The sequence below is a fragment of the Coturnix japonica genome, chromosome 3, assembly GCF_054131305.1.
Source record: "Coturnix japonica strain WE chromosome 3, WE-NBRP24, whole genome shotgun sequence".
Classification (NCBI taxonomy): Eukaryota; Metazoa; Chordata; class Aves; order Galliformes; family Phasianidae; genus Coturnix; species Coturnix japonica.
In genome coordinates, this window is record NC_140665.1 from 56,213,015 (window position 1) to 56,226,304 (window position 13,290).

The following is a 13,290-nucleotide window of genomic DNA, read 5'->3' on the forward strand; positions in this document are numbered from 1 at the left end:
TTAAAAACTGTGATTTTTATTAATTTTTAACATTCTTTGTACCACTCTTTTTCCTTTTTCATATCAGCGTGCTTTCTTTATTTTGATGTTTTCCTTTTTGTGATTGGGTTTGTTGACTTTGTTTTTGCATTTTTTTCCTTATAGACTAATTTTTATTTTTTTTTCACCATCTTTTCCTCATTCCAATTATCTGTTTGCCAGATATTTTTTCTTTTCATTTCTGATTTCCTTTGCCATTAAATGTATCATGTCTCCGCATTTTAACTCCCTTGTCAGATCTAGGGCAGCTTCTTTAACCACAAGCTGTCTTTCTGCTGTTAAACCCTGAATCGCCACTCTTTCATCTCCCTACTCTTTCTTAAGGCATGGTTTCTCCATCCTTGGGAAGCCCCTGAGGAGAGGTCCACAAGGAAATGAGGACAGCATTCCAGGGAGGAAAGTAATCAAGTGCGGCATGCAGTAAATTTTTTTACCTGACATGTGGCCATATTATCAGCAGCCTAAAAGGATGCTTTTTACCCCATTTCCCAGTTAATGAAATCTCAGCTGATCATTATGTTCTGGAAAGCAAAAACTAATTCAGCCATTTTCTCTTCTGCATTGGTTTTCTGCATTTCTTTGAATGTAGAGCTAGGACATGAGAGAGCAGCGTTCATCCCTGTAGGCCATCAGCGGCCACTGAGAGTATTTTACAAAGCCAGAACATGAGTGTTTTGTTAAGTACCTGGGGCCTGATGCTTAAAGCTACAGTCAACTGTAAGAAGTGTCTGCTCTCACTGAACCTTAGAGGACTGCTTTTTAAATTGTGAGAGCCTTGAAAAGCCTCAAATATGAATCTAAGTGAAATAATGAAGCTGAGAGATACACAAAGTAAAAACTGCTGTCTGTGCACTTGAGGAAAATAATGTTTCACACATTTATTTAAGAAAACAAAGTAATAATGACTATTTAGACAATAAGAAACAGAGACTCAGATTATGTATTCATGTATAAGTTAGGAGTTTTGAAATAATTCAGGCTGGAAGTCTTCCAGTCCAGACTTTGCTGAAAGCAGATTCAGCTTCAGTGAATGCAACTTTTAACTTACCAATCCAACTTTTAGGTTTCATCGATTTGCTTGGAGCCTTGTCAAGTTGAGGTTTGAATGTCTGCTAAGGACAGGGATTCTACAGCCTCTGTGGATACCTTTCACTGTGTTTGACCATCCTCACTGTGTCATGGGGCTTTCTTTTATTCTGTCTGCTTGGGATTTTTCCTTGTTATGTCTGTTGCCTCTAATTCTTTTGCTGTGCATTTATCAAAGCACCTGCCAGTCTCTCATTGTTGGGTCCATGTTCATACTCTTATGAGGCAGCTGAAGATATACAACAGGATCCATTTCTTCCTTCTTCTAGGCCTCCCTCAAAGCAGTTTTTGCCCAAGCCTTTGTAGGTGAAAGAAGTTAGAATTATTTTCCTCTAGAAGGTCACTTGTAGCTAGGTGGAAATATACCTGTCCTGGTTCAAGTTTGGGACCACTGAATGTCACATTTATCTTTAACAGATACACTGAGCAAAATTTTTACCCGTATCTACAGAAATGAAAGATTACTATTTTTTTGCTCAATGGAGTAATGGTAAATATATTTACTTCTTAATTAGTCAAATTTGCTTAAATACTATAGATTTTCTATCATTCGAACTTTCTTGCAGCAAAAACAATGTAGCATTATATATTAATCTCATCATTTTGTCCTAATGGAAATAACTGCTCTTTAAACACTTCAAAAGTGCTCTAGTGATCAAAAACTGTTTTTGTATTTTTCTTGATAGGAAATTTGATGTAGTCCCACCACGTTGTTTAATGTTATATTCTTAAACATGTTATTACTTCTTATTTCTTGAATACTTGATGTAAGTAAATGTTGTTATATTTAATTTTACTTTTCAGATATTCCAAAAACAGAAAATGTAATCATAGAGAATGACACTATGTTTTAATATAACACTTATTAGTCTAGTTATTACAACATAGACAAGAAGAAGTATTGTTTGTAGATAGTATCATTGCATCGTTGGTAGGCAAATGTTTCCCCAGGTGCATGTTTCTTTGTTCCTTTTCAAATGTGAGTATTTAAAACATGACTGTAGAGCTGATTCTTTAGACTTACTCAAGCTGTTTGAAAATCTTCTCGGGTTGGTGCTGCCTGAGTGTGACAAGGTGACTTCCTCTATACAAACCTGAAAATTTTGGCCAGTTGTCTATAAGAAAACTGATAGATAACACTGCTTAGTATTTAGGGAAAAACTGCTGAAGTGGGTCATTCATTATAGTCATATCACGTCAGTCACTGAATAAAGCCATTATTCACTTCTTTCAAGAGAAGAAGGCCATATTTGCCATGGGTAGTCAGGATATGCCTGCTTATAAATAGGAGCTCAGACTGGAGTGTGCTGTGTGTTTTGAATTGAAGGTCACATTATGACTAAGGGACAACTTAAATGATCTGTGTATAGGTGTGTCTTAGCCTCTGTCTCTGAATACTAGAGCACATTGTTTTCATGCCAATCCTGGTTTAATTCAATTTCAACATTTATTGGTCTTTTTTTTCTTTTTTTTTTTCTTTTTTTTTTTTCTTTCTTTTTTTTTTTTTTTTAAAGCTCAGTGCCACAATGTAGATATTTTTTGCCACTTCGTCTGTGAGAGTTCTTGGCACTCCTTCAATTTAAGGTGATTTTCTCCTCCAAATCAGTCACATTTTAATCAGATCACAACTGTCTGAAAACCCCTAAAACCAGATTTAAAGCATAAATACTAGTAATCTTCTTTGCAAGCAACCCATTACATAAATCATAGTGCAATAGTTGTGTGTTATAGTTGGCTTCATTTATTTTGACTTCCTTGTGGATTTGATGCTTTTGTGAGATATATTCTTTTTTCCTTTGTTACGGTTGTATTTTCCCAGAGAAGCTAGCTGGGAAAGCAACAGCCGAAGGCGTATCCGATACAGAGCAGCTAATTTCATCCTCTGGATAAAAACAACTAAATGCTCCACTACCCACCAAACACGCAGCCGAGGGGACCACAAATCCACTTTCAAACTGATATCTTTTAGTTCTGCATACTGCACAATATAGTACTATTTTTCATACAGCCTGGCTGACTTCTGCCAGTGTAAGCTTTGTTCAATTAAAAACTGACTACTTTTTATGAAGCGGTGTAATATCAGATATGAAAAATTTGTCTGACTTCAATCATCAAGGTTTTTTATTACATCTGGTTCTCCCATCTTAGTGTTGTGTATTTTCTTGAATAATGGAAATGACAAAATGTCTCATTTCTTTCAGAAAAGAGGAATTGATTGGAGTTTAACATTTGAAGGCAACAAGACTTATGTATAAAAAGAAAAAATGTGAAAAAATAAAGCCAGAGATTCAGAAAGTGGCAGTATGCATGAACAGTCTATGTTCTTTCAAGAGCATGTGTTCTGTCCTGTAGTCTGTCCAAATGCCACCTTTTCCGGCTTCAAAGTTTCTTTGAAATGTTAGTAATATAGGGAGATGTCACTGTGAAAAGAGAGGCAATGGCACAGCACAAAATGCTTTTAATGTCATTACAGGCCCTGAACTCGCTACTCAATGGCAATCAACCTAGAGCCAGGAACATCAGTGTTTTTTCATAGTCATCATTGCATTAGCTGAATGCTTTCACTGTGCTTATGGCTCCATTTCTAGATGTCAAATGCAGTAAACAATCCTATAAACAGGCTTGTGACTTCTTACATGGGGTTTAAATGCTTGGGTTTATGTTTGTTTTTCAAATGGCTGATGTAGCTGAAGAAGTCAAAGCTTTCAATCTGCTAAATGCTGTTGCCCCCACGTCAGAGCTGGTAGACAAGCATGTGTAAGCAGTGCCCTTTTGAATATTTTGGTGCAAAATCAGGTGGCTCAGCTTAAACTGTTGGCAAGAGACCTTTCAGATGCATTTGGATAAGTAGATTTGGGGACAACTGCGTAATTAGAATAATGGTTGAGACAGTACTTGCAGCCCACTGCACCATCATGTGCAGCTGGATAACATCCTGTTGGCTTGGAAAAGGATATTTGCCTTTACCTTGCACTTGTAGGCCTCCAGTTGTTTTAATACCTATTAGTGGTAAGTCGTTTAGGATAACCCCTCTGGAGTTTATAGCAGTGTGTCTTTCTGAGAATGAGTGTTCTTCAATGGGAAGATTTTAAAGAGAAGTCAGTTCTCTGACGTGGGCAGTGCATTCCGGAGCATCCTGTGATGTTCCTAGTTATCCTAGTGGACTCCTATGGACATTAAATCAAGAGAAGTCTCATTACTCCCAGTCAGTTTTATCTTTCCCTCCAAACTGAAAACGGAAATGGAAAAGTGAAGTCCTCCTGGGAGTTGTAGTTTATTCTTCTCTTCTGTGGCCAAGGGGCTAGAACTCATGAATGATGCATGGGTATCATGATGTTACGATCACTGCATGATGTTATGATTTGGAATGCTGATGAAAAGCCATGAAATTGTGACATTGCTTTTATTTTTCACAGGAAGTAATCACAGTGACTTGAAGTAATGGTAGCAGTCCATCCAACAAGTGATTATTTAGTGCAGACAAGTGGATAAGTGTCAGGGGACCTTCTTCATCAACATCCCTTTCCACGCAATCAGGGAAAAATGCAGTTTTAGACTCCATTGTGTCATTTTGATACTTCACAACATTTGTGTGAGAGTCCTTAGTTCTCTTCAGTATTGTCTACTGAAAGAATTACAGCGACTGGCATAAGGAAGTCTTGTTCTAAAGACTGATTTTTTTTTCAACACATAAGATTGACCTAAGTTTTATATAAGAGAAGTACCTAATAGATTTTTCTATTAATGTCTCTAGCTTTTCAAACATGCATCTGTTGTAGAATGAGACCTGCTGCTTTGAAGCAAACATTCACTATGCTCAAATTTTGTAATTTAGGAAACCATACGGCTGCATTCTGGCACAAATTAACATTTTTTGCTGTTGGTTGCAATTCTGAATTTAAAGTCAGAGTGGACTTTGATTGATACCGGAGTCACAAAATGTGCTCTGGTTCCTACTTATCTTCTGATTTCTCCTGAAGTTTTATTCTCATTTGTTTTGAAGGTAAGGTAGGGCAGAAGAGGAGGGAAGGGGTGAAGATTGTCTGTCTCATGGATTTTAAGATGTCATCTAGACTAATAAATGGACCCTGATTCCTTCACAGATGAATCAGATTTCCATTGCAGAGACCCAGCTGTAGTATAGCATCATTGTATACACTTTGGAAATTATGTTTCCAAACAAAAGTGTACCTCTGCCAGGACTTAGATGTGTGCCACACTCAGGAGGAGTCTCCCATCTGTCTGGTAGTGCTGCTAGAATACACCAGGGAGTTATGCTTATCTACCCATTTCCAGCATGCTTTTGAGAGGGGGCATTTCAGAAGCTTTAGCTTACTTTTTTTTACCTGATGTCTTGTCCTGTTTGAAGCAACAAAGTGTATTTCCACTTTATACCCCTGTCTAAAATCCTTTGTCATGGTTTCCATTTGCTTTTACCCAAAGGTTTTTGTGTTCTGAGAATATCACTGCATTTCTTAACCAGCTCATTTAAAGCTAGCTTAGTTGTGTCTACATAAACTGCTATCTTTTGCATTAGAGTAAAATCTTACAAACCAAAAACTGTGGAAAATGTAAATTTCAAGATTTATTGAATCTTCACACATCTTCATTTGATATACCCAAATCCTATCTTTGCGGTATTATGAAAGATAATAAAGTGCCCATAATGCAGTAGCACAAATAGAATGTCTTAGTGGCAGATGTGGCAGAAATATATTGAAGGCACTAATCTGTTCTTTAATGTGACCCATGGACAGCAGGGCATAGAGTGTGTTGCTGGAACATTGTCTCCTCAGCACTGTTCCTACTTTGGCTCTATTCATCTGCAGGTGTCCAGGGTTTCACGGTTAGCAAGGCAAACAGATTCAGCACTTTTTCACTTGATCTTTCTGAATCTTTTGAGGTCAACTCTTTCATAATTGGTTATAAATTCATTGACATTACTGTTTTCAAGGTAGTCACTGTGAACTTTAAGTCCTCGATCTCTTTGGGTCCCTTCCAGCCCCTGCAATTCCCTGATTCTGTGACTAATTTTAGTGTCATTCCCTACTAGCAGAAGACAATTCATCGAACTCTATTTTCCATGTAGATTCCTAACAAAATACAAGCAACCAGTGGACTGATTTGAAAGTCCTGGACACTGGAAAAGGGAAGATCTATTTATTTATTTATTTTTCATCATGGGTGACTCGTCAAAACAATATATGTCTTTTATATATAACTGTATATAATATATTGGAATTTTCAACTAGCTTTCTCAGTATTATATGGCAAGATATGATGTGCTGGTTTGCTTAATTGATTTAGAATGCCATAAATATTTATGAGTTGAATAATTTAAAAAACATTTAGTAATGTGAGCTCAAGCTATTTTTCTGCATTATCTGGAAGCAGACTGTGTAAGCAGGTGTTCACCTGTTTACATGATACCACATTTGCATGCAGAGCCACCTGTGACTTTTTCTGTGCTTAGATTCTATGACATTTTATATCATTCCAGATCTGACTAGGGGCTAGCTTGAAGCTGTGTTCCTTTCATTTTTGTTCATGAGCCAGTTTTTGAGAGGGATCACAAAGCTCTTTCAGTACAGGCCAGTGAAATTTCTGCAGCAATGAGTTTTACATGTAGAATGGTAGAATCTAATTTTTTTTTGTCCATACAAGGGCTAAAATTACAAGATGACAAAGCTTTAAGCCCCCTCTGCTAGATTTAACTTGTGGCTTCTGTAACACTGTAGCAAGGGATGCATATGAGGGCAAGAACAGGTGTTGGGTTGGTAGAACAAAGTGAGGTGGTGGCAGCAGATTTCATCTCAGTGTCACCTTATTCCCATCCTCCTTGAGGATGAGCATGATCCAGGAGGCTGGTGGTGCAGACCAATTTCCTTTCCACAAGCAGAGCTTGTTAAACTCTTCTCCTTGGGACAAATGTAGCCCCTTGTTACCTTGGTGATGCCTGACACTTCGCAGAATAAGTGAGGGAATTGTATTTCCAGTTCTTAATCAAATACAATTTTTCTTTTTAGTAGCTTTACCCTAAAAAGCTGTAATTTAGAGTTCTGAAAACAGCAGCTTAGATGTATTCAAACTCTGGTGAATTCTTGGCATGACTTTATCTCCCAGAAGCCAGACTATGAGAAAGAAGCTATTTGGAAGAAGCAGAGAAGGGAGAATTGAAGGGGTTTGCTTCCCTCAGTATCTCTGGTTTATGACCTGGAAAAAAAAACCTTTCCCAAAAGCAGCCAGCAGTATGCCAAACTGTGTGTGCTGTTTGCTGGAACAAGGTGTATATCTCATCAACCTGGTCCCTACAAAAGCATGTCCAAAGGTTTTCAATACAGAAAATCAGCTGAGACTTTTTTTTTTCTTTTCTTTTTTTTTTTTTAATTTAAGTAATTAAGCTAAAAGGGGTTATGAATCTCCTCTCTCTGAACTTGAATTTATTAATTAACTTTCAGACTTCTAAAAATTTTCTTAATTAGACAGTGATTATCATTCTAGCAGAGCAACAGCAGAACAAAACTGATAGAGAAAGAATGGTCTTTCTGGGCAGATGATTATAATGCAATCTGAAAGAAAATATTTATCAGAAAATCTCACATAGTTTTTCAAAGAACACTTTTCTCAGGTGGTAGACTGACATTTTGCCAGAGCTGGATGGAGCACCAATTTCATTTGATGTTATCCTGATGTTACCTTATTGAACTCATTCAGTCGTCATTCCCGTTTTTAATTAAGTTTTTGAGTGCCACATAACAAAGATGCAGACCAGATTATCTTGAACAGTTACTTTGAATATCAAACTAGGCAGCAATAATGCTAGTAGTGAGAATTCAAAGACCTGCCACAAACAGAAATTAACATTCGAAGAAAATACAGCATATTCAAGTAGACGATTTAACCATGCATAAAACAGAGTTTCTTCTCTAACTCACAGAAAAGAAACCCTGCATAAAATGCTGTGAATGTTAAGAGAGTCAAACAGTACATTAAGAAGGTTACATATAAAATCGTGTTCAAAACCTCTGATTTAAAAGCTGTCTTTTTGAAGGCTGCCTATTCTCCAAGTGGGACCATACAAGCAGCCCTGTGAAATCCTACCAGAGTTTTCTGCCTGAATAATTTCATTTGGATGATGGAGTAGAATAGCATTATATTCATTCTAACACCATCTCCTTAGGAAGGTGTAGGTGAATAGATTTTGTGCTGAGTCTCATAAATTTTCTGACAATTTTCCAAGGCTGTTTGTAAATTCTGAGCCACAGAAGGAAGGAGAGGACAGGAAAGCAGTATGTGCTGTGACTTGATTCTTTATGCCGCAGTCTGCTTTAAGAGTTAGATCTGAAAATTAGGCAATTTTAGAAGTGGGTGCTGGAATTTCATTGTATGGAATTTTAGAGAAATTGAGTACAACAGAAATTTATGAGAATAGGATGGACTCTAACTCACCAATTTTACTTTATTTGAGAATGTTACCAGTCCTAGTCTCTGTTTACAGTTTTAGATTCATGCTGTTGTTCTTGGAAGTCAGCTGATTGACTAGCCTTTATGTATCTGTAAAAAAATGAGGAAAGCTACTACGTGAAATAGGTCTGCGGAATATAATTACTGTTGCTGTTCATTATGTCAGACGAAAGTCAAACTGGTAAGGGGAAGAATCAAGTGTTTGTCAGTTCAGCTGGTAAATCTGTGTAGCTCACTGTTCTTGTGGGGGAGAATATAGTAACTCCCTATGTCAGACATTTTGTCCTGCAAATTTTATGTGAGATGGGGAAAGATTTGTAGGTACAAATTGCATAAAAGATAGTAATACATTAATGTGAGATGATACCATAAAATATAATACTTAGTTAAATGGCTATTAGAGTAAGATTGGCTGAAGGAATTAATAGCTGATACAGAGTCCATTTTCCATGATCACTGTTACTATTGTGTTATTATGATGGGTTCTTTTTTGAATTAATAAATTGTCTTTTAATCTAGTCTGCTGTTCAAGGTATCAGAAGGGACTGTAGAACTAGATTACTATAAAAAGAATGCTAGGAATTAGTACATCAAGATTTTTTTATAACTTCAATATTTTTTTACGGTTTTTACCTCATTTAGAAATATACAGTACTAGAAAATTTTATTATTTTCATATACGCAAATCACCAGAAGAGAAACTGTGAAACAATGTTATCTAGTCTTATACAGAAAACATGTCAACAGTAATGTAGGGAAGTCTTTCTCTAGGAAGATATGGATAAAAGCAGAAAAACAAAAAAATTACTGGTTATTGTTAGATGAAAAAGTAGAAAATTATGAAGAATATGGCTATGATAAGTGAACAAACTTGTCTTCCCAACACATACTTAGGAACCCAGCACAGTCATCTACTGTGCTACAGTGTCAGAAATGGGAAGAAAAAACAACTTTAGATTTTAAACTGAATGCAGAAAGAATAACACGCACTCGGGTGGTAACCAGTGTATAAAAAGTTTGCCTGAAAGATGCTGTGTTCCTGGTGTAGTTGAGTTGTTTCATTTAGCAAAAACAACTGAGCCTGTATAACATCTGCTTAAGAGAAAGAGAATTCTTAGCAGTCCTGTAGTCTAAAGGGCATAGAGAGCAAATTCTGAGTAAATGTCAGGAGTTTCTCTTCCCACGTTTCTCTCAAACAATTAGCAACCAGGAGGCACAATCTTGTAGTGGGGGGTTAAAACAGGCACAAGGTTTCTGTGTTTTCATCCTTTGCGTTTACATGTGGAAGTTCATACAAGTCATTACAATTTTACAGCTCACTTATATGGTTCTTCGTCTCTGGCAAGGCTGCATTGTTATGGCAAGTCTGAGTGTGCTCTTAGTTCATCAGAATGTGCAGGCTTACCACAGTTACGGGAACATTGCTGCTTCAGCATCTCCTTATTAACGCAGTTATGCGTTCAGAATTTTTAAAATTCCCTATGTATTTTTATTCCCTTATAGACTCCTCTTACGTACGTCTGATTGCTCGTACAAATGCTTTCTTATAGCAGAGACAGTAGGAGGCATTAATCAAGAAAATATAGAAATTAAAAAAAATAATATGTAAAACTTTCAAATTTTTAAGTTTCATTAAAGGATCCTGTGCTACGTTCAGTGGCTTTCTCAGAATACTAAAAAAAAAAAAAAAAAAAGTGCACACAATGCAATTACATGTAGTATATTGCAACAATTTATATCTGTAAATGCTTTCATACATTCTCTAAACTTAACATTAGTTAGAGAATGTATATATTATCTGTTGCTGGAAACATACGTGTACTTGTCCTGGCTTCATTTACATCAAAAGAAATTTCACTATTGATACAAGAGAGAAGGGTGGCATTTAGCCAGTATATTTCAATGTTTTGGATATATGGCACTCAACCATTGGTACATGCATGCCTAGCCTAGGACTATTCAGTATAATTTTTCTCCCATAATTTAGAACTCTTTGGTATGTTTCCAGTGGGCAACAGTTTGTGTCCTAAACAGTATTAATGTTAACAGAATGAGTTACTGTTTCTTACTTCAAACCCATTTAAGTAAAGAAAGCAGAAGTGGACAAGCGGTTGATATATATCCTCCTGATTCTCTGTCATTGTTCAAAGAACATGGACAGAAAACTATTTGGAACAGTTACTGAGTATCCAGATTCAACTGTCATATCTATCTGCAGAAAAGCTGAGATAGGTCTCTTAATTCCTTCTCTTTACTCTCTCATCTCTCATTAATACTGCTGTGGAAATAACACCATGCTCATGTGGTTCAAAGCCTGTGCTTTGAATGGATCTTTGAGTCTTTGGCTTTCAAAGTGCATATTCAGGTCACATCTAGTTCTTGTAATTTTTAATTTGTGATGTCTTAGAGACAGAGCCTCAAATCTCCATCCATTCACACAACAAAATCCCTTGTGCAGACTATACTTGTTCTGCAGCTTGAGCAGTGCTTCAGATTGTGTGCTCAGTGCTTCTCAGCTGCACTCCTTTGGTACTCATGGTGACTCCAAATCCCAAAGCTACTGCTGTGCTCTGACATTATCACTGTCCACCCTTCCAATGTCCTTGCTGCTTCTCAGTATTCCATACATGAGATTTTTCCCATTCATACATAAAGCCATTCGTAGTTCAGTTCTTGTTGATGTTTTGAATCTACTGACTCATTTTTTGACTCTGCTGCATATCAAACGTTCATTCATGTTCGTTGTATCCAACTCAGTAGATTACAAGTTGCTGGATTATAAGTGTTTAGAATCTTGAACACCTTCTTTTAATTCCACACCAAAAATTATCTCCAGCATTTCCTTTTAAATGGTATCAGATGGTTATATGACACTAGCTCTAGCCTGTGTGTATGTGTTGTGTGTATGCAGCTACACACATCACTTTCCTCATCCTGGCTCTTGTCCCAAATACTTCAACAGCATATAAGACATACAAAATATCCATTATTGAGTCCACTGGGAATATGAACGTGTATTTATGGCGTGTATTTATGCAAAGAGAAAGGATCACAACAATCCTATATGCATCACTACAGGCTTGAGTAAGGGTTGCAGGAAAGCTGCACTGAGGAATGACATCTGGACATGCTGGTAGACACTCAGCAGAAACTGAGCCAGCAGTGAATGTACCTAGGGAGCCAAGAGGGCCAATGGCATCCTAGTTTGTATCAGGAATAGCACAATCAGTAAGAGCAGAGAAGTGATTGTCCCCCTGTAATCAGATGTAATGAATGCTGTGTTAAATTTTGGGTCCCTCACCAGAAGAAAGACACCAAGGCCCTGGTGCATGTTCAGAGAAAGGCAACAGAGTTGACTAGGGGTCTGGAGTACAAGTCTTATGAGGAGCAACTGAGGGAACTGTGATGATTGTTTAGTCTGGAGAAGAGGAGGCTCAGGGGAGACCTTATCCCTCCCTGAAACTACCTGAAAGGAGGTTGTGGTGAGGTGTGGGTCAGCCACTTCTCCCAGGTAATAGCGGTAGAGCAAGAGGGAAAGGCTTCAAATTGCACCAGGAAGGTTTTGGATTGTATATTAGGATGAATTTATTCTCAGAGTGGCTGGACATTGGAACATGTTTTCCAGGGAACTGGTGGAGTCACCATCCCTGGAGGTATTTAAGGAAAAGGTAACACTCAGGACCATGGTCTAGTGGGCAGTATTGGTGGTACATTACATTCTGTAATTCTGTAATACATGGATGTTTGGACTAGATGACCTTAAAGGTCTTTTACAACCTTAATGATTCTATGATGCATTTCATATTTCTCAGTGGACAAATTTCAAGCTGTAGGGGAGAAGGATTATTATGTTGATGAAGTCATATGGTTTATTATTAAAACACTGTCACGTTTCTCACTGTCTGCCTGGCTTTTGCATGGGTGTCTGGAAGACAGCATTTTCCTACCTGAAAACAAGGTATTAGTGAGTGATTCAGATACTGCTGAGGTACAGGTACATAAGCAAGTAATAAAGAATGATTTTTTTAAATATTACCTGATCCTTCCTTCCCCTCCTAAAATCTGTTATTCTCCTATTCTCCAAACTGAGGCATGGTAAGTAATGTGGCTAAAATCAGAAAGTATTGAGTTGTACTCATCCCAGATCTCAGCTCCAGCGATTTTCTGAGAGGAACTTGGAGCCAGTTCTTGAGGGAATGATAGTCCCTCTCTGGTGGGGCCTTACCTAGTTTGTCATTCTTTCTGGTTTTGTTGGTTTCCTGAGAAGTATTGAGTTTCAACATAAAGGGTATTTTGTGTGTAATGATGTGCACACGATGTTACCAGTGACTTGTAAATACCTCACATACAACTGCTGTGAGAGGGGAGAGGTTAAGTGGCATCTGCTGTGTGTGTGCCATTTGGAGCAGGAGAGGAAACTGATCAGAGGGAGAGAGAGTGGGTTCACATTCAATCTGGGAGCAGGGGAAAGACAAAGCGTTAACCTACAGAGTCAGAAAGAAGAAACCAGGTAACCGAGGAGCTATTTGCTGTTCTACAAGTAAACACCTCATGGGATTTTACCCCCAGCTGAAAACTCATTTATACTTTTGATATTTCCTCCAGGCTGAAAAATCCCACATTCCTGATCCTTTGTACACTAGACTGTGGTGCAGAAAGGTGTACACCAAATAGCTGTGCACTTTGAAATATTCTGTTTTC

At 37.5% G+C, this 13,290-nt stretch overlaps 1 protein-coding gene across 1 annotated transcript in view; it reads left to right on the forward strand.

The window, feature by feature from the left end:
* PTPRK (protein tyrosine phosphatase receptor type K) overlaps positions 1 to 13,290 on the forward strand; it is a 392,252-nt gene that overhangs the window by 340,981 nt on the left and 37,981 nt on the right. The window lies entirely within an intron of this gene.